The sequence below is a fragment of the Charadrius vociferus genome, unplaced genomic scaffold (assembly GCF_000708025.1).
Source record: "Charadrius vociferus isolate BGI_N301 unplaced genomic scaffold, ASM70802v2 scaffold43, whole genome shotgun sequence".
NCBI lineage: Eukaryota > Metazoa > Chordata > Aves > Charadriiformes > Charadriidae > Charadrius > Charadrius vociferus.
In genome coordinates, this window is record NW_009648043.1 from 6,001,745 (window position 1) to 6,025,512 (window position 23,768).

The following is a 23,768-nucleotide window of genomic DNA, read 5'->3' on the forward strand; positions in this document are numbered from 1 at the left end:
TTTTGGCCAGCATCAGCAACACGATCCTGGATTTACAGGAACCTTTAGTCTGGTCCAGCAGCACCACTGTCATCTTCTGAATATGAACATCATGGATGTTTACCACGGATTTCAAAAAACAAGCAAGAAGCAGACTAATGAAATTTAATTAATCTCAAACAATGGACTCAGAAAAGGTTTGCTTAGTTGAAATGCTGGTCATTTCAGAAAGCAATCGAACTCAATATGGTTGAGTTTAATGAGTTGCCTTCTGAAATCACTTCTGAAATGCTGACTTCTTTGTGAACTATTGAAAAAAAATCTACATCATGCAAGTGATACAAGGCTTATCTTGGCAGCTGTGATTGGCTGTGACAGGTTGAAAGTTAATTAGAAAGCTTAACTGGATTTGATAAATTTCTGAGTTTCACCAGATGTTAATCCTGATGAAACATTGATGTGTAAACCAAGTCTAATACCAAGTCACACAGATGAAAGGACAATTACACCCCACCACTGCACACACTTTCTCAGCAATCACCTCTATTTAACAATTGCGTTTCAGGTGTTTGTCTCAGGTGCTCACGGGTGTTCGGGGGCACTGCAGATTAAACAGAGCTGCCCTCAGTACTTGTTCCCATCTTCCTCGGAGACCATCACCTGTGACAGGAGAATGAGCCACATTTGCATTCCTGACTAGTGTGACAGCATGGCATACTTGTATAAAGCTGATAGTGGTGTCACACTGCACAAGGCACACCCTGAAGTCACAGAAAGGCAAGGCAAAGGTGCTGCTAAGGTATCACAACGCTAAACCACCACCAGACAACACCAGGGAACCTGGGCACTGAAGCTCCAATGGTATCATGGTCCCAACAACTAGCCTCGTGCCGTGTTTTGCACAGTCCATTCTGCTCTTTTCAGCAGCTTTCTATGGCCAGAAGGACAGTGCAGAGTTGTCATGAATGAGCAATGAGCAGAGCACCTTGGGTCACAGTGAGGTAAGGAGGGAGCAGAGACCCCTTGCCATAGAAGGCTGGAGGAGAAGCAGTCCCAACACCTTCCTCTGCATCAGAGATGAAGTTCCCCAGAGGGAGCTTGCAGTTGCACGGAGGTTAGCAGGGCTCCCCATCCACAGCCCCCAAAAATCCCACTGGGTCTTTTCTCCAAAACCCACTGACAGTTCTGCAGTACTTGGCAGTAAGCATCGTCCTCTTTGGTATCATGTGCTGTGACAGAGCCCGATGACCCTGCCTGTCACAACTGCAGGTACATTTTGTCACTGATCGTGTTTTAAGAAAGAAGTTGAAACGTTCTCCTCCCCCACCCCTTCCCCTCCCTTCTGAATCAGAGATATTGCACTTACTTCAAAGGTCGTGAAAGAAGACTCAGCCTTTCTGAAAGCTTGTCCTTGATTTTTGCTAGCTTTAAAGGTCAAGACAGACCCTTTGACACCAATACAGGACTGGAGCCATCTGATGTCCATACTGCTGCTGGGCTGCACTGCCTCGAGGCTGTGCAATTCAGGCACTAAATTTTATTTCAATTTCTACTTGGTCTTCCAGATCAGCTGGGAATTGCAATAATTTAGCACATGCTGGAATGAGAAGGACCACATCTGAAAGGAAGGAATACAATCCCTTCACATCAGAGATAAAACAAGCTCTTTTGAGTCACGGTTGTTGTCTTGGAAGCTAGAAATAAAAAGTCTTCAGGGTGGGTTTTTGTCCTGTTGTCTTAGGGGAGTGTTGCCGAATGATCTGAAATGCTTTTCCTATATGCTTTGGGACTCTGAGCCCCAATTTAGCTAACACTCAGCTAGCCTCAGCATGAGATGCTGTGGGTGAAATTTAGGTCTACAACATGACTAATTATTCTAAATCATAAAACACTTCCCTGTCAAAGGCAGTCGCTGCAAAGGCAAAATGGGAGTGATGATATGCAAATTTTTACCAAAAAAAAAATAAATCAGTAGTACTCGCTTTGACTCAGGCTGTGGCTCTGCTTCTCTCATGAGTTCATCTGGCAGATGAAAGATGCATAAATACGTGGTAAATTCCTCCTGCTCTCTCAGTTTGCCATCTTCAGTGCTGTGACCCTGGCCCATCAGTGTGGTTTACGTGATCCAGGGGGAAATTGGTGTTTTTCCCAGCAAGTTCTCTATATCAAGCAGTCCCCTCTCCCATGCAATATTTATGAAATGAGTTCCTCTTCACTGACACATTTGAGCAGATTGGGCTGAAACACAGTTCAGATATAATAGTGGAAGTAAGTTTTTGCTTGCGTATTTCTCTTTTTTTTTTGTCCCCAAGACCCAAAAGTGTACAGTTTGCACAGATTTTATAGAGGGTGTCTCTACAGAAAGGGGTTCAGAAAGTTTGCTGATGACACAAAACTGGGAGGAGTGACTGACACACCAGAAGGCTGTGCCACCATACAGCATGACCTGGACAGGCTGGAGAGTTGTGCAGAGAGGAACCTTATGAAATTCAACAAGGGCAAGTGGAGGGTACTGCATCTGGGGAGGAATAACCCCATGCATCAGTACAAGTTGGGGGCTGACCTCCTGGAGAGCAGCTCTGTGGAAAGGGACCTGGGAGTCCTGGTGGCCAACAGGATGACCATGAGCCAGCAATGTGCCCTGGTGGAGAAGAAGGCAAATGGCATCCTGGGGTGCATCAAGAAGAGTGTGGACAGCAGGTGGAGGGAGGTCATCCTTCCCATCTACTCTGTCCTGGTGAGGCCACATCTGGAGTATTGTGTCCAGTTCTGGGCTCCCTGGTTGAGGAAGGACAGGGAACTGCTGGAGAGGGTCCAGCGAAGGGCTACAAAGATGATTAGGGGATTGGAACATCTCTCATATGAGGAAAGACTAAGGGACTTGGGTCTCTTTAGTCTAGAGAAAAGAAGACTGAGGGGGGATCTTATCAATGCTTATAAATACTTAAAGGGAGGGTGCCAGGGGGATGGGAACAGTCTTTTTTCAGTGGTGCCCAGTGACAGGACAAAAGGTAGCGGGCACAAACTTGAACATAGGAAGTTCCATCTAAACATGAGGAGGAAGTTCTTTCTTCTGAAGGTGGCAGAGCACTGGCACAGGCTGCCCAGAGAGATTGTGGAGTCTCCCACTCTGGAGACATTCAAAACCCACCTGGATGGCATCCTGTGCAACCTGCTGTAGATGACCCTGCTCTGGCAGGTAGGTTGGACTAGATGATCTCCAGAGGTCCCTTTCAACCCTGACCATTCTGTGATTCAGACACCACCAAATGACTCTCCAGCCCTGCAGAAGTCAGATACTCAAGCAGCTATAGGTTGGTGCTGGGGCTGGTTATCCCAGCTCAGCTCCCAGGAGTGCAGGCAAGAACTCCATCAGTTCTGAGCAGGGCCAGAGCAAACCTGCACCCACCATCCAGACAGACCCACTTTTAGCATTTTTTTGTCAGTCTTCCAAAAACCAGTTTTCCCATTTGCTTAGTACACCCACTTGAGTGCAGTTGCACTCAGGATTTGGACTGTGTATGCTGTTGAGAGAGGAATTCACGTTTCACACGTGTTTTATTCTTGGTCAGTAAAGGATTATTTATATCTAACTGAGGCCTGAAGATAAGACTGTATTCCTATTAATATTTCAGAAATTAGCTGGTTTCAATTCAAGCACTATGACATTACAGTCCAAACTGGTCAATAAAGAGCTTCCATATTGGGGGGGGGAGGGAAGGGGGAAGTTGAAATAAATTTCTTTTGCCCATACTAAAATTAAGGATTTTCAGCAATTCACAAGAAAATCCAGAGAAAGAGAGAGAAATACACAGCAAAACCAGCAATTACATGTTTTAAAGACAGGCCTTGAACGCAACATGGGAATGTCATCAATAAAGGCTGTAACCTCAGGGTTATTCTGGGGTTGAATGTGGAAGGTAAATTTCTTACCTATGGTTTGGACCCTAAAAGTTTCTCTGATGACTTTTTCTTCAGTTAATTTTTTTTAACAAACCAAACTTTTTCAAGGTGTCTGTGAAGAAAAAGCAATTCATAGATGCTATAGGGCAGAAGGGGAGGTGGGGAGAAAATCAGGAACCCAGAGAAGATGTAGGGCCAGAACTGTGGGACACCAGGTTACCAGGCGGCTGCTGTCACCTGCTTATCAGTTCACCAAGCATATATATCACTAGCTTGTGTTTTAGATAGTTCCAATCTGGCAGGTTCAGTACCTTTAACTGATTTTTGCATTTATTTTAAATCGGATTCACCATTTTTTCTGTGTTTTGAAAGACTGCTTTAATTACTGCCTTGTTTTCCCATCAGAAGTACCTGCATTTCAGAGTTCAATATGCTGCAGTCTAGAAGCAAATCTGACCAATATATATGCGATTTCTGATATTATCCATGCACAACAGAATTTAAAGAGTTATTCATATGAAAAAAAAATTACTATTGCCAATCTAGGATAGTTTTTTATTATAGGATATATTTATAACGCGTATGTAATACCGTGAAAGTAGCCACATTTCAATTCCACCCAAACATCACTAGATGGCACTAAGAGCCCCAACAATTCTTGGTCACAGGCCGCAGTTATTAAACCAAATGCCTTAGGCTTCATCGTGTCAATGTTTCATTAAGATTTATAAAAATCTTTTACCAAAAGCACAGGAGTTTTGAACACCCGTTTATCATACCATGTCACATCCGTGCTTCTGATGGATACTGATTTCTAATTTTCTCAAACATCAATATAGAAAATAAATAATTCATATGTTGAAAGGATATGTATCATCCTTGCACTTACAAAAAGCTGGCTCTAGTTTTCAAGTGCATCCCTTGGATTTTTTGATTATAAGCTTGTTTTATAATTGTGGTATGTAGTACCATGGTAGTTTGATTAATAGAATAAACAGAGATGGGATCTAACTTAAATAGAAGCAAAGAAAATGCTGAGCACAGATCTAAATGGTATCTTTCAAATGTATCCCTGTACTCAGTGTACCATCTGCCAAGGGCCCAGCGAGGGGACTCTGATCAGAATCCAGGTCCAGCGTGGATCCACATCCATCCATCCACATGCACTCACCAAAGGAGATGATGTGACCTTGGATGATTTTATCTGAATCTCTCCTTAGTTGCAGAGTCCAGATAAGCTGAAACGAAGATACAGGTTCCTTTTCATCATCTTTTCATTTTCCCAAGCCAGAAATTCACTAATTTTTTGCTCATCTCTAGCAAATTACTCCCCGGAATTTTGTTGATGTGATCTACGCAAATCATGATGACTTTTTGTCCATTAAATAGTAAGAAACACTGACTATTTGGGGAAAGTTTCACAAAACAGCTAGGGGTTAGTGTAAATGAAGGGTGTTGGCAGACATTTGTCAGTATTCATTTTTAAATTATTTTTTGAAAGATCAAGTAGCGTGCAGAGAAACTTGCGAGTAAATAACAGGTGTGTCTGAGGAATATTCTGGTAGTTCAAACAGTCATAGGATGTCAGACCAGGAAAAAAAAATTCCCTTAAGCCAGATCGTGCAAGGAATGTTTGTTCCTCTACATGATGGAAACATGAAGCGTTTCCTGTGATCCTCTCAAACTCCTTGATGTTCTCATAGCCTTGGTCTCTTCCGCTCCATTCCTGTGTATTCTTTATGCTTCTGGCTAATTATATGCAAATATTCAAAATTTGCTTGTTGTAGGAAGCGTTGTGCAGTTTTTGGTGCGCTGCAGGTGTGTTGGCCAGGTTTTCCTGCCCTTTCTGAATCTACCATGATTGTTTGGGGACCTTTATGATTGCTGTCATTGAATGATGACCTGCAATTAAAGGTACAAGCTCTGAAGACTCCTTTTAAGCCTCTGCTCCTGCTTTCACTCACTGTAGACAATAATATAAAATTATTGTACTGCAACACTAGGAGCTGTTGTTGATAATAATAATAATTTCTCCCCGACAAATGACACAAAACTCTTTTTTGCTAAAAATTCACTATCCCCACATCCCCAAAACTGGGATGACTAACACGTGACTCAGAGATCACTAGAACATCTTGGCTGTGATAAGGGGAGAGAGAAAAAATTCCCAATATAGGAATTCTTACTTTGAAAAAAAGTGACTTTGTTTAAAAAGCAGCATCGTTATCATTATTTTATACATCTTGGCTTTATTCCCAGTGGGTGTAAACATGAAAGAGAAGATCACGTTGATGCTCCAGTTGTGTAAATGAGCTTAAAGTCCCCTTTCCCACGGGCAGAATCAGACCCATTGGGCCACCAGCTGCCAAGCAGCCTCAGAAACCTCAGTCATAGGCTCCTGAGGGGACAGAAGGAGTTGTGAGCAGAAGTGAGAGGACGAGGTACGTTAATAAGGATTTCAACATATACCCTCCAAGAAAACTATTACCCATGGAAAAAAAGGTGATTCCAAAGTAGAGTTTTTGGTGGAAAAGTTAACTTAATCCAAACCTCCTACCAGGTATCTAGTAGAAATTATATAAATTATTTATATTTATCATATGAAAGTAATTAGCGTTACTGACGTGAGAAAGTGACTTTGCACTGGAAGGCGCTGCTGACTATTACAGACTTACTACAGCAAGTCTTACACTAGGCCATGAATATGACAGTGTCTACGAAGCTTTTAGTCTCTCTGAATCACGAAGGGTACGTTTTGGAGCGTGGAGTGCACAGGAGATAATTCTCAGCACTTTGGATAAATGACACTTCCTTCCCTCTTGCCGCAGAGCATGAATTAATCAGCTCTTTCTCTGTTGTATCTCTCCTGCAGAGGGAATTACAGAGAAGTCTTAAAGTTTAAGTTCAGTTCACAATAAATAGAGCTACAACATGTACTAAATATACAGCCACATACATAATTGCAAGTATCACATTATTGGTGACAAGTGAAGCATTCATAAAATGAGAACGACCCATTTACACATAACTCTCATGTGACTGTAACATCTGCAAGAGGAAAAAGAAAAAGGAAAATTTAGAGTTCCCACGAGGCAAAGTAATTACAAGGAAAAGTCCTAAAATGTAATTTCACTACTTGCCCTGTAACATGCCAAACACCTGCCAGCTCCACAATGCTGGCTCCTGCAGGAGCTGAGTCAATTTGGCATTCTGAAGTGCTCAGCATGTTTCAGGACAGCACCTTGCTGAGCCTGATACTCCCTATGAATAGCCAAAATCACCAGTGATTGCAATCTCTGAAGGGAAATATTGTCTTCCATTGTATCTAGATCTTATCACCTAAAGTGGATGTAATTTGAAAAGATGCAAGTGGATGTAATCAGCTTGGAATGTGCATTTTGCAATTCTTGAACCAGACTTGCTGCACCGACCGACCTTTAGTTAAATTACTCTACTGAAGCCATAAAAACCGTCTGAATTAAAAGAAAATGATATGTGCAATCATAGGAAGATCTTGAATCTTAAGGTTTCTTTTGGGAAAGCATTTCCCTGTCAGCCTTTCTCTCCCATAATTAAACTTTTGTGCAAACATTCAAAGCAACTTCTGTTAGTGAGCTTATATTAATAACCAAAAAGCACCACAGACACAAACCAGACATGAAACAAAAAGGTTTTCCCAGATACTGTGAGCTACTCTTTCTGTTTCTCTTCTCCCTGTATAATTCTTAAATCCTTCTCATAGCTTTTGCTAGAAAGTTGAGATTCCAGTCTTACCCTCAAAGTTGGAGGCTCCTGCTTTTATCAGGAAAAGATTAGCAAATATTTATTTGAAACTTACCATTTTTATTACAAGCCACAAATATTGCACACACAGGTAAAGGCTGACCAGATTCTTTTGGAGGACTGTAGTAGTCCTATCAGAGGTCAGCTAATGAAACTTTAGGAAATTTCTCCTTCTCCATGGATCCCTATTCCCAGTCTCCATATACAGTTCAGCTAATCCCTAGGACCCATATGTTATTTATAACTGTACACTTTGTTACTGAACCAAATACGATACCATTACCACCACGCTAAGGACTAGCAGCTATGCCCAATAGCATTTTATTTGTACTTTTCCATAACAAAGGTTTGTTCTGTTCATTAAGAAATTCTTCTCTGGTAGAATTTGGTGGAACTTTTCCCACTACCTTCAGCCAGACCAAGATACTATCCAGTATATTTTGTTTCCCTGCATATTTTAACAAAATTTTTGGTGCATTCATTGTCCCACTGAAGTGATAAAATGCCATGTGATTTCTTCAGGGACAGGACATTAGCACACGTGTTTGTTTATTTTGTATATAGTAGGCTTTTTCCCCAGGACCAGACTTTCATAGATGACAGCAGCCAATAAACACAGGCATCTGTTTCTTTTCTTGGTTGATGCTGAGTTTTCTTCTTTTTTTTTTTTTATCTGCGCATATCTTTGTATTTGGACATTTGTATCAGTTGGAATGCTATGTGCAGCCCTGAGAAACAGTACTTTCTACTTCTGTACCATCCGGTTCTCCCACTCAAAAAATGAGCAGCATATGCATCCCTCTCTTCCTCTCCTGTTTTTACACGACTACACAAGCCTGAACTCTTCATAATAAACAGAAGTATTGAAAGAATTATCATAACATTGTGTATTATTATGTGAGCCTAGCAGTAAGAGCTTCCTTCAGGCTTAATCAATTGCTTCAATGCAAGGGAGCAGTCAACGATCTGCAGAAATGAGCTCAGTGAATGGGTAACCATCTAAGCTAATCCTTAAAAAACCTCCCATCCTTCTGAAATTTAGGTACCTTAATCAGGGCACAACTAAAGAGCTTCAGCCTGTCCTAGCTTCATAACCGCCTTCTTGGGTCATGACTGGAAAGGAGATGCTGGTGTCTTCGTTATTCTTCTCTGTGAATGGATTCATACTCCCTCCTGGCTCCTCAAATTCACAGCTCATGGCTTGGACTGTACTTGTTAGAAACTGCCAGATCCAGTAGCCCATTCGAGGCGAGGTTGCCACAACTTCATGGTTCTGGGTCCAGCCAGTATCGAGGCTGAGCACGTACACCCGCCAGGCACAGCCACATGCACGCAATACGGATACACACATTTGCATATACGCATAGATATGTCTACACACGTATGTAGCTAACCACACGGTCACAGAACACAGCACTTACACAAGCACAGCACAAAAGGCCTGATCCTACCCCCTTCTCTCTGGCTGATCAGGATGAAAGCCCATTAGTGGAAAATATATAAACATATATATATGCATATGACCCGTAGCTGCCCCTGCATCCCAGTCTCCCCTGCTGCCGGCACTGGGACATAGGCACTGCTGGGCTGCCACTCCAGTCTGCTTGCTGGTACTCTGACCTGCACACACAGCGCACACACATGTGCACACACACCCCCCAGCACACCCGCCCCCCATGGGGATCAGGCACAGGGCATTGCCAGACACAACAACCTGTTTACGCATTTTATCCCCTTTCCCCTCTATTTTTCCACACTTCTTCCTCCTCAAACAACCTTGATGCCTCCCTTGGCCCCACTACCCCTAAACGCCTCTTACACACCCAAAATGCTGTTCCCAGCGTACCATAATGGATCTCATACCCCTGGGGGCAGGAACTCCCCCCCCTCAGTCTGTAAGGCCTCCAGGGAGAGCCTCCAGCCAGTGGGGCTGATGGCTCCCCTGTGGTAGCCCAGAGGGTCGGTGTGCTTGGCTGGCACTGATGAGGTTAATGGGTTCCTCTGCCTTACATTGTCCCCCTACTCCTTCATGTTTATGGAGATTAGCCTTAAATCACATAACCTAAAAGTCCCACTTTGAACGCAAATCATTACTCACTAGGCTAAAGTGACGATCAGTCAGTGGTCTTGCTCTTAGGTGAGTCTTCCTATCACCCAAGAGAAACCTGGGTCTTCTGGCAGTGTGGTGAGGCCAGATAAAACATTCACCTAACAACAGAGCGCCTGGGTTCAAATCCTGTGGTGCCATCAGACCTTTACAGGTAAGTCAGACAGTCTCCGCTCTCGTTAATGCTTCGTGTATGGGTTAGAGCACAACTCAGAGGTCATGTCTCCTTCCAGGTGCCTGAATCATCACAGCACTGACTCATTCTCACACTCCACATCTGTCCCCACCCACTGCTTTGATGAACCCACAATCTCCAGCACAACATGCACCGCTGTACCCAAATTCTTTCCTCTTGAATGCTAATCCTCGGACACCCGCACAAAAAGGAGAAAAGCAGCACTGCCAGCACACTCTCCAGCCACGTCTTTGGGAGAGATCTAGCTAGTCTTTATAAGATAAATGCCTAGTGGGCTGAGTTCCCATCTGAGAAACACCACTTTACAAGTCATTGTGTGAAATATAATGTGAAATAGTGGCTGAGCTTTTGTAGACTTCAAAATTTACAAAGAAAAAAAAAATAATCGAGTACCTGGGCAGTACTTTACATTGGAAACAGGAATACCTGTGGACTTAAGGCATGTTGAGGGTTAGATGGCAATTTTTTAATAGCTGGATTTTGGGTGTCTACCTCCGATGGAAATTTGGAACAAAGTGACCGAGACAGCCTACCCTTCTGTACCTATAAAGCCTATCTGGCATCTACATTTACTGTGGGTCTGCCTTGTAATCCTGATGGGTTGTCTGGACCTTATCTTTGCAGTCTAAATATAGGCTCCCAAGCACATGCAGAAATGCCCTACTCCGAGCTGCCAGGCATGTGAGCTTTCACACCCCCCATCCAGCACATGTGCAGACACGTCTCCGAAGAGCGCAGATAAAAGCTTGTGCACCCGGCATCCATTCCAAGAGACAGCCACAGCTTCAGACAGTGAGTCATACAGTGAGTCACCACCTGAACAGGAACATCACCTGTGTTGCTAGAATTTCGGCGTAAGAAACTAGAAGTATTTTTTGTTTTACTTTACTATGAGAGAAAAACACTCAACAGTTCCAACTTTAGCTTTGCAATCTCATGGAGTAGCCTGCTCTAAATTGTGTCAGTTCCTTAGGAAAAAATATGAGAAGAATAGTCTTTTCCTACCTGGTTAATGTAGAGATTTGCTTTTTTGGACTGTGGGGTGAACAAGCATGTGAAGAAAATGAGTTTTATTTTGGATAGCAAATCAATATTTCTGTCACCAAAAGAAAAATACCGGGATGTCTCCTTGGAAAGACTAAATGATCCTAGAAGTTCTGCTCCAATAGACTGACATTAAAAAAAAAATCCCCAACTAATGTGAGCACACAAACAGTTTATGTTACTTCTTCTAGCCAAGGTTCCCAGGGCTTTTTTGCAGTCATTATTCAATGAAAGCATCCTCACAGCCTTGTGAGAAAAACAAGCATTACTTTCCCGATTTTCTGTATAAATAAACAAGCTCAAGCAAGGTTAAATGACAACAGGCAACACAGGAAAGCTTCAGTCCTAAATGACTGCAGTATCTGCTCCACTGGAAGAAAAGGATGATACCAGAAAATCCCAATGCTATTTTGTAGTCAAAATGTATGAAATGACCTGTCCATGGATTCCTCATTAACACACAGAGCTATTTTTCCTTCTACAGACAGCAAACCTACGTAATTAACCTGAGGTTCATTTATCGTGCATTTTTAAGAAACAGAAGGCAGAGAGAATGAACCTTCCTCTTTCCCATTAACCAATCTGTCCTAAGGAAGACACGACGGGCAGTGTCACAGCCTTGCCTAAGCACTCTGCACTAAGAGACAAGATTATTTCACCTGCAGTTTAACAAGCTACTGGTAATTGATTGGAGGTTCTCACTGCAAATGTGATGTAAAATGTGTCAGCTCAGACTTCAGGGTAGGTTAATAAGAGAAAAAAATGTTTTCCCTGGCATTTGCGGGAGAAGGAGCAAGCACCTTGGCAGTCACCCGCCTCGGCTGATGTGCAGTAACTTATTAAGGCTCAGAAACCCACTAGTGTGCCTGAATAATTAGAGACAGAACAACTTATCACCCTAATTAAAATGCAGCTCTGGAAGCTGCCCTTCAGGAGTAATGGTATGTGCAATGCTGGCTTGATTCTGTTTCATACAGGATGGAGAGTGATTATGCAGAGTCATGAGTTCGCTTTATAGACGAAGGAATAATATTAATGATGGAGCTCCTGGAAATGGAGAAGCATGTGCAAAGCTTTCCTTGTAGGAGAGGAGATTATACTGTCAGTGCTGAATAGAAGCTTGTTATGTACGAAAAGGGTTTATTTTTAGTGGGCATTTTTTATCTCTGTCTTCTGCATTAAGCTGTACCTACGATAAGGCACTGGAAGAACTTACATCACCTTTATGTTGTAATTGTGTTTTTCTTCAGAAAATAAGCACCAGCGTCGGGTTGGCAGCAGGTGGATCACCTCTGTTCCATCCTATTTGGGGACTGTTTCGAGGCAGAGGGGAATGGGCAGCGGGACAGGGTGCAGGGCTGCCGGGGAGGAAAGGGAGAAGGAAGGAGCATCACAGCCTGGGGGCCACCTTGCCGGGCCAGAACCGTGGGAAATCAGGCCACCTACTGCTCCTGCTGCTGTTAGCGGGAGGACAGGGGACAAGTGGCTCTGCCACAGGCTGTAATCACCCCTCTGTGCCTCCATACCCCCCCAGATATTGCAGGGGCTGCAAGGCCAGCTTCCCTGGGCTCCTCCCTCAGCTATCCATCCCACCCTCTGACCTTTTGCACCTTCTTTGTGGAAGAAATGGCCAGTTCGCTCTGGAGTAGCAAAATTCAGCTTACTTGCACTGCAGAGGAGCCCCAGTTGAATGTACATGGTTCTCCAAGCACTGGTCTTTCTTCTCAGCTGCTGTGACTGTGTTATCCTGATTCACAAATATTCCCACACTGAACTAGTCATCAGGATGAAAGAGGGCTTCAGTCTCCCCTGCATTTAGCTTTGATTTCTAGAAAGTGAAAGAAACTTTATTTTGGAGCACGCTATAAATAAGCACCTAATGAACCAGAGAGCAAAGGCAAACACTACAGTGAAGGAGAAATAATGGCTCCATTTCATGTTCTTTCTCCTGTATAAACCTACAGAAATTGTCCTACGTAAGTCGGAGGTGATCATACAGCTTTGGGGAAGCAGAACATGCTGAGGAATTGCAGCCTTACAACTGCAAGTCAATTTTGAAGTAGTCTTATGCTGTGTAGCACCAGCATTTTGCTTTCCTTGCTAGCAGGATGGCTGCTAGAGAGGGAAGTGCAAGCAGGCTGCATCTGAGGGTGATCCTCAGGGAATTATACAGCCATTAGTAGGCAGGGGCCCAAGAAATTCATCACAAGCACTTTGCAAAACCTCCTTGTTCAGCCTACAATTTCTCTGCTTTTGGGGGGATTTGCTACCACTAGAGGAGATGTTTTGCTCTGTAGTAGTGATATTTTTTTTTTAAGTGGAACGTTACTGAAAAGTTCAATAATCATTCATCCTAAGGTTTCTGCAGCAAGCTGCTTCATTCAGTGCTTGGGCTCTAACTGATAAACAACGTAATCTAAAATCCCAGAAACAGACTAAAACCAGCTGTTGTTGGAGCTCCATTCTCTTAAGGCAAAAATTAACATGATTAGCCACTACCTTGCTCCATTCATCTTTTTCCTCTTCCCTGTTGGCTAATATATTCCTGAGAAGGTATATTATTAGCACTCAAAAGCAAAAGTCAAGAAGGTGAACATCCTGTAATAGATTTCAGAAGCACCCTTGAACTAGAAGCATGAAGAAGCAGATGAGACACTGAAATGCACTCTGAATTTAAAGGGACACTGTTAAAACCATCTCTATTCGTGGCTAATATTGTGTGGACAATTCACTAAAGGGAAAACAGCCCAAAGAAATGTCTCATCTGTGGAAATAAGCAAAAAACCAACCCCAGAAACAAGGAAAGAATAGTCCTCTGAGGGCAGTCACCTTCCGTTTCAAAATCTCCGCTTGTCCCAGAACGTCCTGCATTGCCACTGAATGTAACGGCAGTACAGCTGTGCCTGCTTTTCCTTGCATAAGGAGCTATTTTTAATTCAGACTTAGGGCAGCAAACACAGTGGCAGCCTAAGAATATTTCCTGGTGGAAAGGGAAGCCCAAACATTAAGTACTACAGCATTTGACTTAAACAAATCTAGAGATCAACCTCTCTTGACAGTAATCAAGAGTCTTCAACAAGGTTGCACTGCCTAAAATGACAGGATGTCAGGGTATTCTCTGCAAATAAAATATCTGAGGATTTTTGGGGGGTTGCCTCTCTGTGGATGATCTGTGATATGAATTTCACCCTGGTAGCTGCAGTGGTGCCGACCACAATTATTCCTTGTCCATATTTGCAGCTATTTTTTTGTCCAGCACCCACTTGCGCAGTGTGAACTGCAGCAAAGAATACTTTGTGTGTGCAGATCGGGCTGTGCGCAGGCCAGGCTCTTCTGGGTGGTGCGTAGATCTTGTCAACAGTTTTCAAAAGGACATTCAGTCAGAGCAAGCAATTGCCAAGAATAGGGAATAATTAGTATGTCAGCCAGACCACTCTGGAAAAGCAGGTTTCCAAAACAAATCTGGCCTGATTTGCAGCATTAGGACATGGCTTTGCCCTAAGCAATGTTTGGAGCAGCCAGTCGGTTCCTTCTGGAAAATTCTTGAGCCAGCCTTCTTCCCTGGGAAGAGACAAAAAAAGGTGATGCCACACTCAGGTCTTCGTCCCTGCACGGCAGCCACATTCTCAGGTCTGTGTTTGCCCACAAGACATAGAGACGCTTCGTCTGGGAAGCGTCACCATAAAAAGCCAGATAGATTAGCTCACAGTTTTGCCACCACTAGTCTCATGGCAGCTGGCAGAAACTATTATTTATTTCCATCTCAGAAGTACCTATTCAGAAAGATGTCTCCTTGCCTTCACGCACACCCTCACATAAGTTCAGTGAGAGGGCAATTGCTCAGACCTTCAGAAGGTGTTTCCAACTAGGCACTCCATTCAGCTCCGTTTGCTTTCTGCCCGGGAAGGACTGACTGAGGCATCCAGTCTCTATTAGCTGGTTAAATGAGTTTGCAACACGTTACAACAGTGGATTTACTTTGCTCTGACTTTTGCCACAACTCCCTCATAATCAAATAAGTAATCAAGCCTGTTTGTTTGTCCCAGATACAGTTCTGTTTGGATACAGCCCGATACTTCCCTCCGACACGCACCCTTTGACGCAATGCATAGATTTATTACTGTGAAAACTTCTTTTCTGAAATTGAATCTCTTTGAGTACTGAGAGCCAAATTTTGCAAAGGGAAGGCAAATGAGAACATTTTAGCAGGTAATAAATGGATGATCGAGCTCATGGTTTTTCTCAGAAGGGATCCTTGGCTTGTGGTCGAATGATTTTGGATACTAATCTGCTAAAAATAACGTGGTGTCTCGCATTCCAATGGCAGGATTGTTATTGTACAGATAATACTTCAGGCTGCATGAGAGAATGTGGTTTAGTAGGTCATGCCCTTGAGGGATTTTTTTAACGGGAAATAACTTTTATAAAACCAAGAATGAGTTAGTAAGATACTAATGCCTCATGCTCTTCTGCAGTGAGAACACCCAAAGGCACACTGACATCGACTGGTAATTTTTTATTCTGTGAGCATAATTTTGCATCATGCTTTAGCCTAAATTAGTTCACAGCATCTTCTTACACTTCATATTTTTTTAGACATTAACTGTGTGATTAACCCTAGCATTCCATGTGAGATAATGTGCCTTGTGCCGTAGGTCTCCATTGCAGCATCTAGACTCTGTAGGAGTATACTGATGACCAGTGACATGCTCTGTTTATTGATGTGTGAATCAACTGGTTCCACTGCAGAAAAGAGCATGTTTGTGATAATCCCAAAAGTGCCACACATGAGAACGACCCGACTGAGAATGACAACAGCACCATTAGCCCTGAAGGCTGAAGCTCACAGATGGAGAGAGCTCTCTGATGCCATCTACAGAGGACACACAGGAGGGAATGAAATGGGCAGGCAGCTTCTGCGTGATTTCAGGCCAGGCCAAGCAGCATGGGGTTTGGCCAGAAATCCTTTGAATTTCTGGTGTAAAGCTAGTGAACCCTCTTGTCTGACCCAGTGTGGTCCGACTGGCAACCTGTAGTCAAACCTGGCATACAGGACACTTCCATCTGGTCTCTTCCCTGGAGGAGATGGGATAGCTATTCAAGTATGAATCACACTTGAAGAGACAAATGTCTCCTCCAGAGGCTATGAATGAGCTGATACAGCAGCAGGGGCAGGGGACAGACCTTCCAGGCATTGCTGCTTTCTCCTACTGCCCCCTCTGCCTACAGAAACAGCGGATCTCCCTGAGGCAGGCATGGGGTGCAGTTGTTACTGTTCTTGATGGCAAGAAGTTGAGGTACCAACAGCTTCCAGGAGGAGAGAGTGGTTGGTGGAAAAAGAAGAGAAGGATGCCAAAAAATGGTGAGTCTTTAAAACACCCCGGTGAACACACCGCCTTACCCAAACTCTCAGTTCAGGGACGTGGGCCAGAGTAAGGTGTGAGATGTCTTCTCAAGCAGAAGAATATGTCTGGTGCTGAGACGTTTCTCAAGCGTCTTCATAGAGCTGAAACTCAGGCTTTGGTCTGAGGACTTGCTCTCTCCTTTGTCTGGACTCCACTAACAAGAAACCATCCTGGCTACGGAGCACCGTCCTACCTCAGCCAGGCATTGCCTGGAGAAACAGACAACAGAAACTGGGAGACCGCCACCTCTAGAGCTACTGGGATAGATAAGAGAGTCTTTATATTGAGTGGATGGAGCACGGAGGCAGTATGACATGGACGGGTAAACGATAAGGCAGAAACACCATGACTGCAGCTACGGGAGACAGTACCAAGCCAGGAGTGTGCCAGGAGTGTCTCTAAGGCTCCTGTACAGAAAGCAGCTGGAAGTGGGTCTGCCCGAAAAAAAGCCCTGGGCCCAGGAACTTCACTAACCACTGACAGCCATCCGAGGGCAAAAGGAAGTAAAACTCAAGGGTCAAAGGAACCCTGACTGGCAGGACTGTGTAATTAACTAGTCACATACGCTAACTGTTCAATTCTTCCTGAGCTTTCCTTAGGTAACGAAGGTTTTCCTATCCCTTTAGCAAAGCGTTCAGTGCTTGTCAGTGATAATGTGCTTTCCATTAAACCTGGTGAGGAAAGCGTTTGGCTTTCTCAGGTTTCAGGGTGAAGCTTGGCTCAGTTTTGGTTTATAAGTTTACTGAGGTTTTGAATCCTGCCCCCCATTTCTGGGTTTCGAAGTCTAAGGCTGCTTCAGAATAACATGTGATAATGACATTTAGTGGCCAAAAAAAGTTACTCGTATCCTTCAGCCTTTGTGTTCTCCACACTCCTGGTTTTCGTTTAGCAGATTAGTCAGCGGGCCATAAAATGAGGGACAGAATGGCCCTGTTCATACACTCCCGAGCAATAAGCAAACCTATCCCTCTCCAGGTAATTCCTGTAAGGGTGTTTCATTTGGCTTATTGACACCAAAGGGACATGGGAAACATGAAAGACTCACCTTCTGTGTTTCTCAGGATTATGGCTGAAGAACAATTACGGCTGGAGAGCTGTTTTTTCTAGCATTATGTGTGGTCAGTGCATCTGGCCATTTCATAAATCCTTTTAGGGAACATTCCAGCATTTGTGGAAAAAAATGTCAGGTTCGAGTGTTTATTTTCCAAAGAGATCACGTACTGCTCTTCTTTCATAATGACTATTTCTATTGTACCAGATGACTGATGGAACATTAATCAGCTTATCTGATGGTTTCCGTGTGCTAGAGCGACATTTTCTCACGCTATTGCTATTGATCCTTTACCATCCCATTAGTTTACAGAATTGACTTATGGAGCACTTTAGACACAGGAAAAGCAGTTACTAGACAAAAGTGTCCTCTATTTTTATTAATACGTGGGAGCTAAATTCTCAAGGGTTGGCTTGACACCACTGATATATAAGAAACTGTAACCTGTTTGCCAATTGGCCTTGTGGGTATGTGATACATCTGCATCTCCCCTTAGAGTTAGTGAATTAGTGCTGAAATATGATGTCCATTGCTGGTAATAATGTCTCTGTGCTGAATATTAACAGATCATTTTTCTATAGGATTATGAAGAGATAACAAGGAACCTAAGTACAGTATATTCTAACTATAATAATATTTACAGTTTGCAGCTGTAAAGAAGGCACTTTCATTATTGACATCAAGTGCCTCTGTCCACTGTCAGTTCCTGCTCCAGCAATCACAAGGATAAAGATGATCTAATGAAGAATATTTTTTACACAGACTATTTTGGACAAAAAAAAAATGGGAAGGAAAAAAAGAAATGTAGAGCCTCAGAAATTTTCCAAATGTTACTTTTGGTTTCAGTTGACACAGAGCTCAGCTTCTTTTTTACTCTCATATCTGGAACCTGAACATACTCTCACTGAAGACAGATGAAAAAATACCAGTGTTGACCCAGGAGGATCATCGATTGCCATAGCTCACGTTTCGACAGCAAGGACCTAACTAAACACCAGGTCTTTCATAGGCAGGACTGGCTTTGGGAAGAGGTGAAGTAAATAATCGCACAAAAATCTAGGCTGGCTCAGCAGCAGTGGCAAAGTGGCTCTTACGTGTCCCCATTTGTTCTGGCTGGTTCAGAGGGTAGACACCAAGAAAGCTCCACAGCCCCAGTAGTACCCAGCTATCTGCTGCTGCCTGCACCCTTGCCCTTGCCCCGTCCCTGCCTCTGCACCTTGTGGGGAGAGCAGCCACCCTACCAGGAGGCTTCCCAAGCACAGGGGTGAAAGCAAAGAGGAAGCCCGGTGGTGGGAACCACTGCTTTGTCTCACCTTTTCCCTGCTCAGTGGCATCGTGTCACCAAGTAGGCCTGGGCACAGGAGATGGGAGGGAAAAGAGGAGAAGGCACTTAGAATCATAGAATCGCTATGACTGGAAAAGACCTTTAAGATCGTCAAGTCCAACCATTATCTGACTCTACCAGGTCCACTTCTAAACCATGTCCCTGAGCACCATATCTAGGCGGCTTTAAAATACATCCAAGGATGCTGATTCAACCACCTCCCTGGGCAGCCTGTTCCAATGCTTGATAATCCTTTCTGTGAAGAATTTTTTCCTTATATCCATCCTAAACCTCCCCAGGCGCAACTTGATGTGACTTCCTCTTGTCCTGTCAGTTGTAACTTGTGAGAAGACACCAGCCCCCACCTCTCTACACCCTCCTTTCAGGTATGCCACATCCAGGCATGGAGGTACCAGATCCACGATCGCGCCTGCTGAGAAGGGGATTTGCTCAGCCTCAGGGCTCCAAGCTGGTCATGGAAAATGACACTTCAGTGAGCAGCTTTGCTGCTGCCATGAAATTGATTTTTTTATGACCCAGTATGAGGATGAAATAATATATTTAATCTTCTTGAAGTGTGGGGCAGAAAAATGCATTTGCCTGCTTTGCTGAGGTCACTGAGCCTACCTCACTCGCTGGGGTGGGAGTGGATGGAACAGCTTTGTGCGGCGCAGCGTGATGGGCTGCCAAAGCGATCCCTCTGACACGGCCAAGAGGAAGGCAGCTCTGTCACGTCTGCCCCAAGTGCATGCAGCACATCATTTGAATCATCCTTTTTCTGCAGCTTAGGCAGCCGTTTATACCACTGCAGTTAGCTGCTAGCAAGCCCATTTACATTCATTTCAGACATGAGAAAAATAACCAGTGCACAGCGGTGGTGAATCCAACCCAAAAGAGAAAACCTGAGATGTGACTGACACCTCTGTCAACAAGTTAAATGAAATAGACTCTGCTTAAACGCCACAGTCTCTCTCTCAGCCAGATATGAATATCATGGAGTATACCTTAGGAAGAGATTAGAGTAGGGTTCTTAATTTAGACATAAGCTGCCAATATTAAATTTATTGGAACCTCAGTGAGTGTGGTCTATATTTCAGGAGTCACACGTCTTTTCCATGCTTCTGAGATAAGGCTCAGTTTCTCTTAAAATTAATCATGCCAACAAACAGGCTTTATTCTTGACTGTCTCCTAGATCTTGCATCAGTTACTGACAGGGCTGAATGGGACCCTCTTTTACAGTAAAAATGACTGCAGATGGTTCCCAGAAATGGACTCTCAGAGGTATGGGGAATGCATCTCCTCCTTTTTTTTACTGTGTAGGGATCTCCCAGATTTGTAAAACTGCTGCAAAAAAATGAGCCTAAAAAGAAGTAGTCTGAAAAAATAGGCCTGGCACAAATTTGAATGAAAATGGATATTAATACTGTGGCTTTGGGGAACAGATAAAGAAAATAGAACGGATTTTCTAAACTGATTATACTTTGTCCTTAGCTTTGGCAGTGTCTCTCCATAATCTCCATAATCTGTTTAATTCCTTGCACTCCTGGAGAAACATCTTTTCCTCTATGGAGATCATTCATATTAAATGAATAATTGGTTTGTTCTGTTGCTTCAGTTGTTATTTAAAGCATAATTCATAGGCAAATTCTGTACTCCCTCTAGATTTTATGAATTATAAACCATACACTAAATCTATTTTAAACTTAAACCAACAAATTTTCTCTTTCAAAAGCTAGGAGCTCTTCAGCGCTATAAGAAGTCAGCAATATCTAGGCAGGCAGATTATAATTACCTCGTTTCTTTATCAAGCCTGTGACTCTAATGCACATTAATTGGAGATTTACGTGCAAGTCTGAGTAAAACCTCATTCTTTAGGGTGCTGAACAGGTTGCCTAACACCTGGAGGTGGGAAGCCTCATTCAAGGTGCCAAGCTCCTGTAAGAACCGTGGGCCTCTGTTATAACCCAAGGCTTCTCCAGCTGCTTAACAGAGTTTGATGCATCTGTTATAATGTCTCAGAGTGAGAAATCCCTTTATATTTATCTGCCTAATCTTTCTGTCTCACTCTTGGCTATCCAGACTTAACAAAGAGCTGTGAGAGTTGTCAGACTTCTAGGCATGACAGGCCAGTTTGTAATCACCTTCCTACATCCTATTTAAAAAATTATATATATACATGTATTAATGTAATTTAATGTAATAATGAGCGTGTATATAGTGACTGCATGCCATATAGCAAAGTAATAGAGCAAAATCTCACACTCAAAAGTCTTTATCTGGCTCAACTATTCTATGATTTGGCTAAAACTGGAAGTAGGGGTTATTTTTCTTTTGAACAGTAGTTCTCTGTACTCCTGTATTTGCAGTTGCTATTCCACACCCTGATGCACTGGATAACCAAGAACAGGCAAGAATTATCTGAGATACAATTTCATTACTGTAATGATAACATCCAGGACTCAGTCACTTGTTTTTAGTTGTTATTGCCCTCTTTCATGTCCTTTCCTGTCTTTCTGACAAGTGCACAGAAGACGTTTTGTGTGCAACATACATTATAAATACTTGTAAAAATGTTGTATGCCCAGAAAATCAAAACTTCCACTAAGTTTTTAACTCTGGTAGTGTTATTGTAAGCCTCTTGGCTTTAAAATACTACCATTTCAGTCCATTGTACAGTCACGCTGACCAAGAGTCTTCTGCTGTAGTGTTTCAATATTCTAAAGATGCCACTACACATCATCTGCGTTTCTGCTCCCACAGGAATTCAATTTCCTAATTGCATACATAAACCATTGTATTCTTTAGGTCCACGGCTCAAGACTGAAGTTCTCAAGATAGGATCTAGGACACCCGCACTCGTTCTTGTGTTATTACAAGAGAAGGCCTAAGTTTCACAGCGTTTTTTTGGAGTTTTTTGAAGTAGCATTCTGCTCACTTTTATCATCATACAGTACTCAAACTGAAAGAAACCAGAAGTTGTGGATTTTCTATTAAAAAAAGAAGTTAAATGAGTTTTGAAGCCTTCTCTCAAAAATTAGGAGCTAGAGGGTACCATCCATTATTCAATTCTGTTGTGATTTTCTGCTCATATCGGTGTTGTGCCTGACAATGTATTACCAGAAACTAGCTGAAATTTGCTGTAGCCATTTCACTTGTTGCAATGAGCATTTGTTTTGTAGATACACAGTAGATTGCTTTTCTGGATTCCACTGGACAAGATCTGCAGACTGTTTGAGTTGTGTACAGTATTACACAGAAGTAAGTGTTACAGAATGATTCCAGATTTATCGGCTTTCTCTCTGATGTGTCAGAAGTTGTTCAGGCTTTTGCCTCAGCAACACAGAAATTATTTGTTTGAGGATTGTGACCATATTGTCATGAGCTACTGAGCATTTATTCTTTTTGAAATATGAAGTGCATTGCTCAAGAGTAAAGGGAGGGTTACATTTTGCTCAGCAGGAGCAATAAATTAAAAGAACATATTCCCAACAGTTGTCATGCTATAACTGTTATCAAAACTGATTCTATGCAGTTGTTCTGCTACGAAAATTTGTACCTATTATAAACTGATGCAAATACACAGAACACAGGCTAGAGATAGAGAGCTGAATATGCAGCACAAAACACAGGAATGTCTGCAGGTACCTGCACTCAAGTGTTAAAAATTCACAGTGGAGTTCTTGCTCCTGGAAAGTTTTGTCATTTAAGTCTCTCAGACTCATATGTGCTCAGAATCTTTATGAAAAAAAAAGAGAATGAGAAATGCCCTAGAGGTTCTCCTTAAAATAAAGATCTTTTTCCATAAATCACTGCCTTCTAAGCTGGCTTACTTTTATATCTCAATGCTTAGGATATATTATAACATTTAAAATAAAAAGGTAACATCTGCTCACATAACACACAACCATTAAAGCTTTTAATAAATAGAAAGGATAATAAAAGATAAGAAATAGGAACAAAAATCTCTAATTGTTATAAAAAGCTGATTTTAACATTAGCTTACCAAAAATATTACATAATTATGCTTTCTTTCTAGAACAACGGGGTCCAGATGAGACATTTATGCTATGACTCTTTCAGTTGTTTAAACGATCTGTCAGGTGAAAGCTCTATGACTACGTGTTCATCTGACTCAGCGGCAGAATGTAACCCTTTCCAAAAAGTGCAATTTAGCTAACATAGAATACTGTCTTGTTGGTGGGGTTTTTTTTGTTTTTTTTTGTTTTTTTTTTTTGTTCTGGTTGGTTGTTTTTCTTTTTTTCGCATTCAGATGGATGAATAGTTTTAGAGCAAATGAAATGCCTAATATGAGAAGTTGCATTCTGAGGCCCCACTGGGGCCAAGGAAATCAAGGATGGCTGTGGCTTCACTTTCACTTGACAGACACCTTTGGTTAGGGCATTCTCCAGGGCTGGGGATGGCCTGAGTTAAAAGTCATTTTGCTTCAGGACATCTGAACAAACATCATGAGAGGAGTGCTCTAAGTCTTCTGAGCCCAGGGACTGTCGGACTTTGATGTTTGATTTTCCAGTCACTTGCCCTTACTTCAACTCAACATGAATACCATTGAATATTCACTGGGGACAAAGGGTCTTACTATCTTGCTTGCACGATGCTTGTCTGAGACCTGAGGCAAGGGAGGGATATTCCTAGGATGTGCTTGTGGACTATATTGCCGCATTCCCTCTCAGGATAGGTGTGTGGGCAACGGGCAACAGGCAACAGTAGGCTGTATCACAGTTTCAAGGGCAACTTGGAGTGAGCAGAAAGACCAGGACTTTAGGTGCAGGTGAGGGATACATGTGGGAGGCCTTAACCATTCAACTAAGGTAACAGGATAAATATGCCCTGAATAGGTGAGGATTACAGGAGGATAAGATACCATAAAGACACCTAAAGGTAATGAAACAACTAAAGATAACTGTGCCATCCTGTTGGGGTTAATAAGAGGGCAGCAAGTAAAGCGGGATAAGTG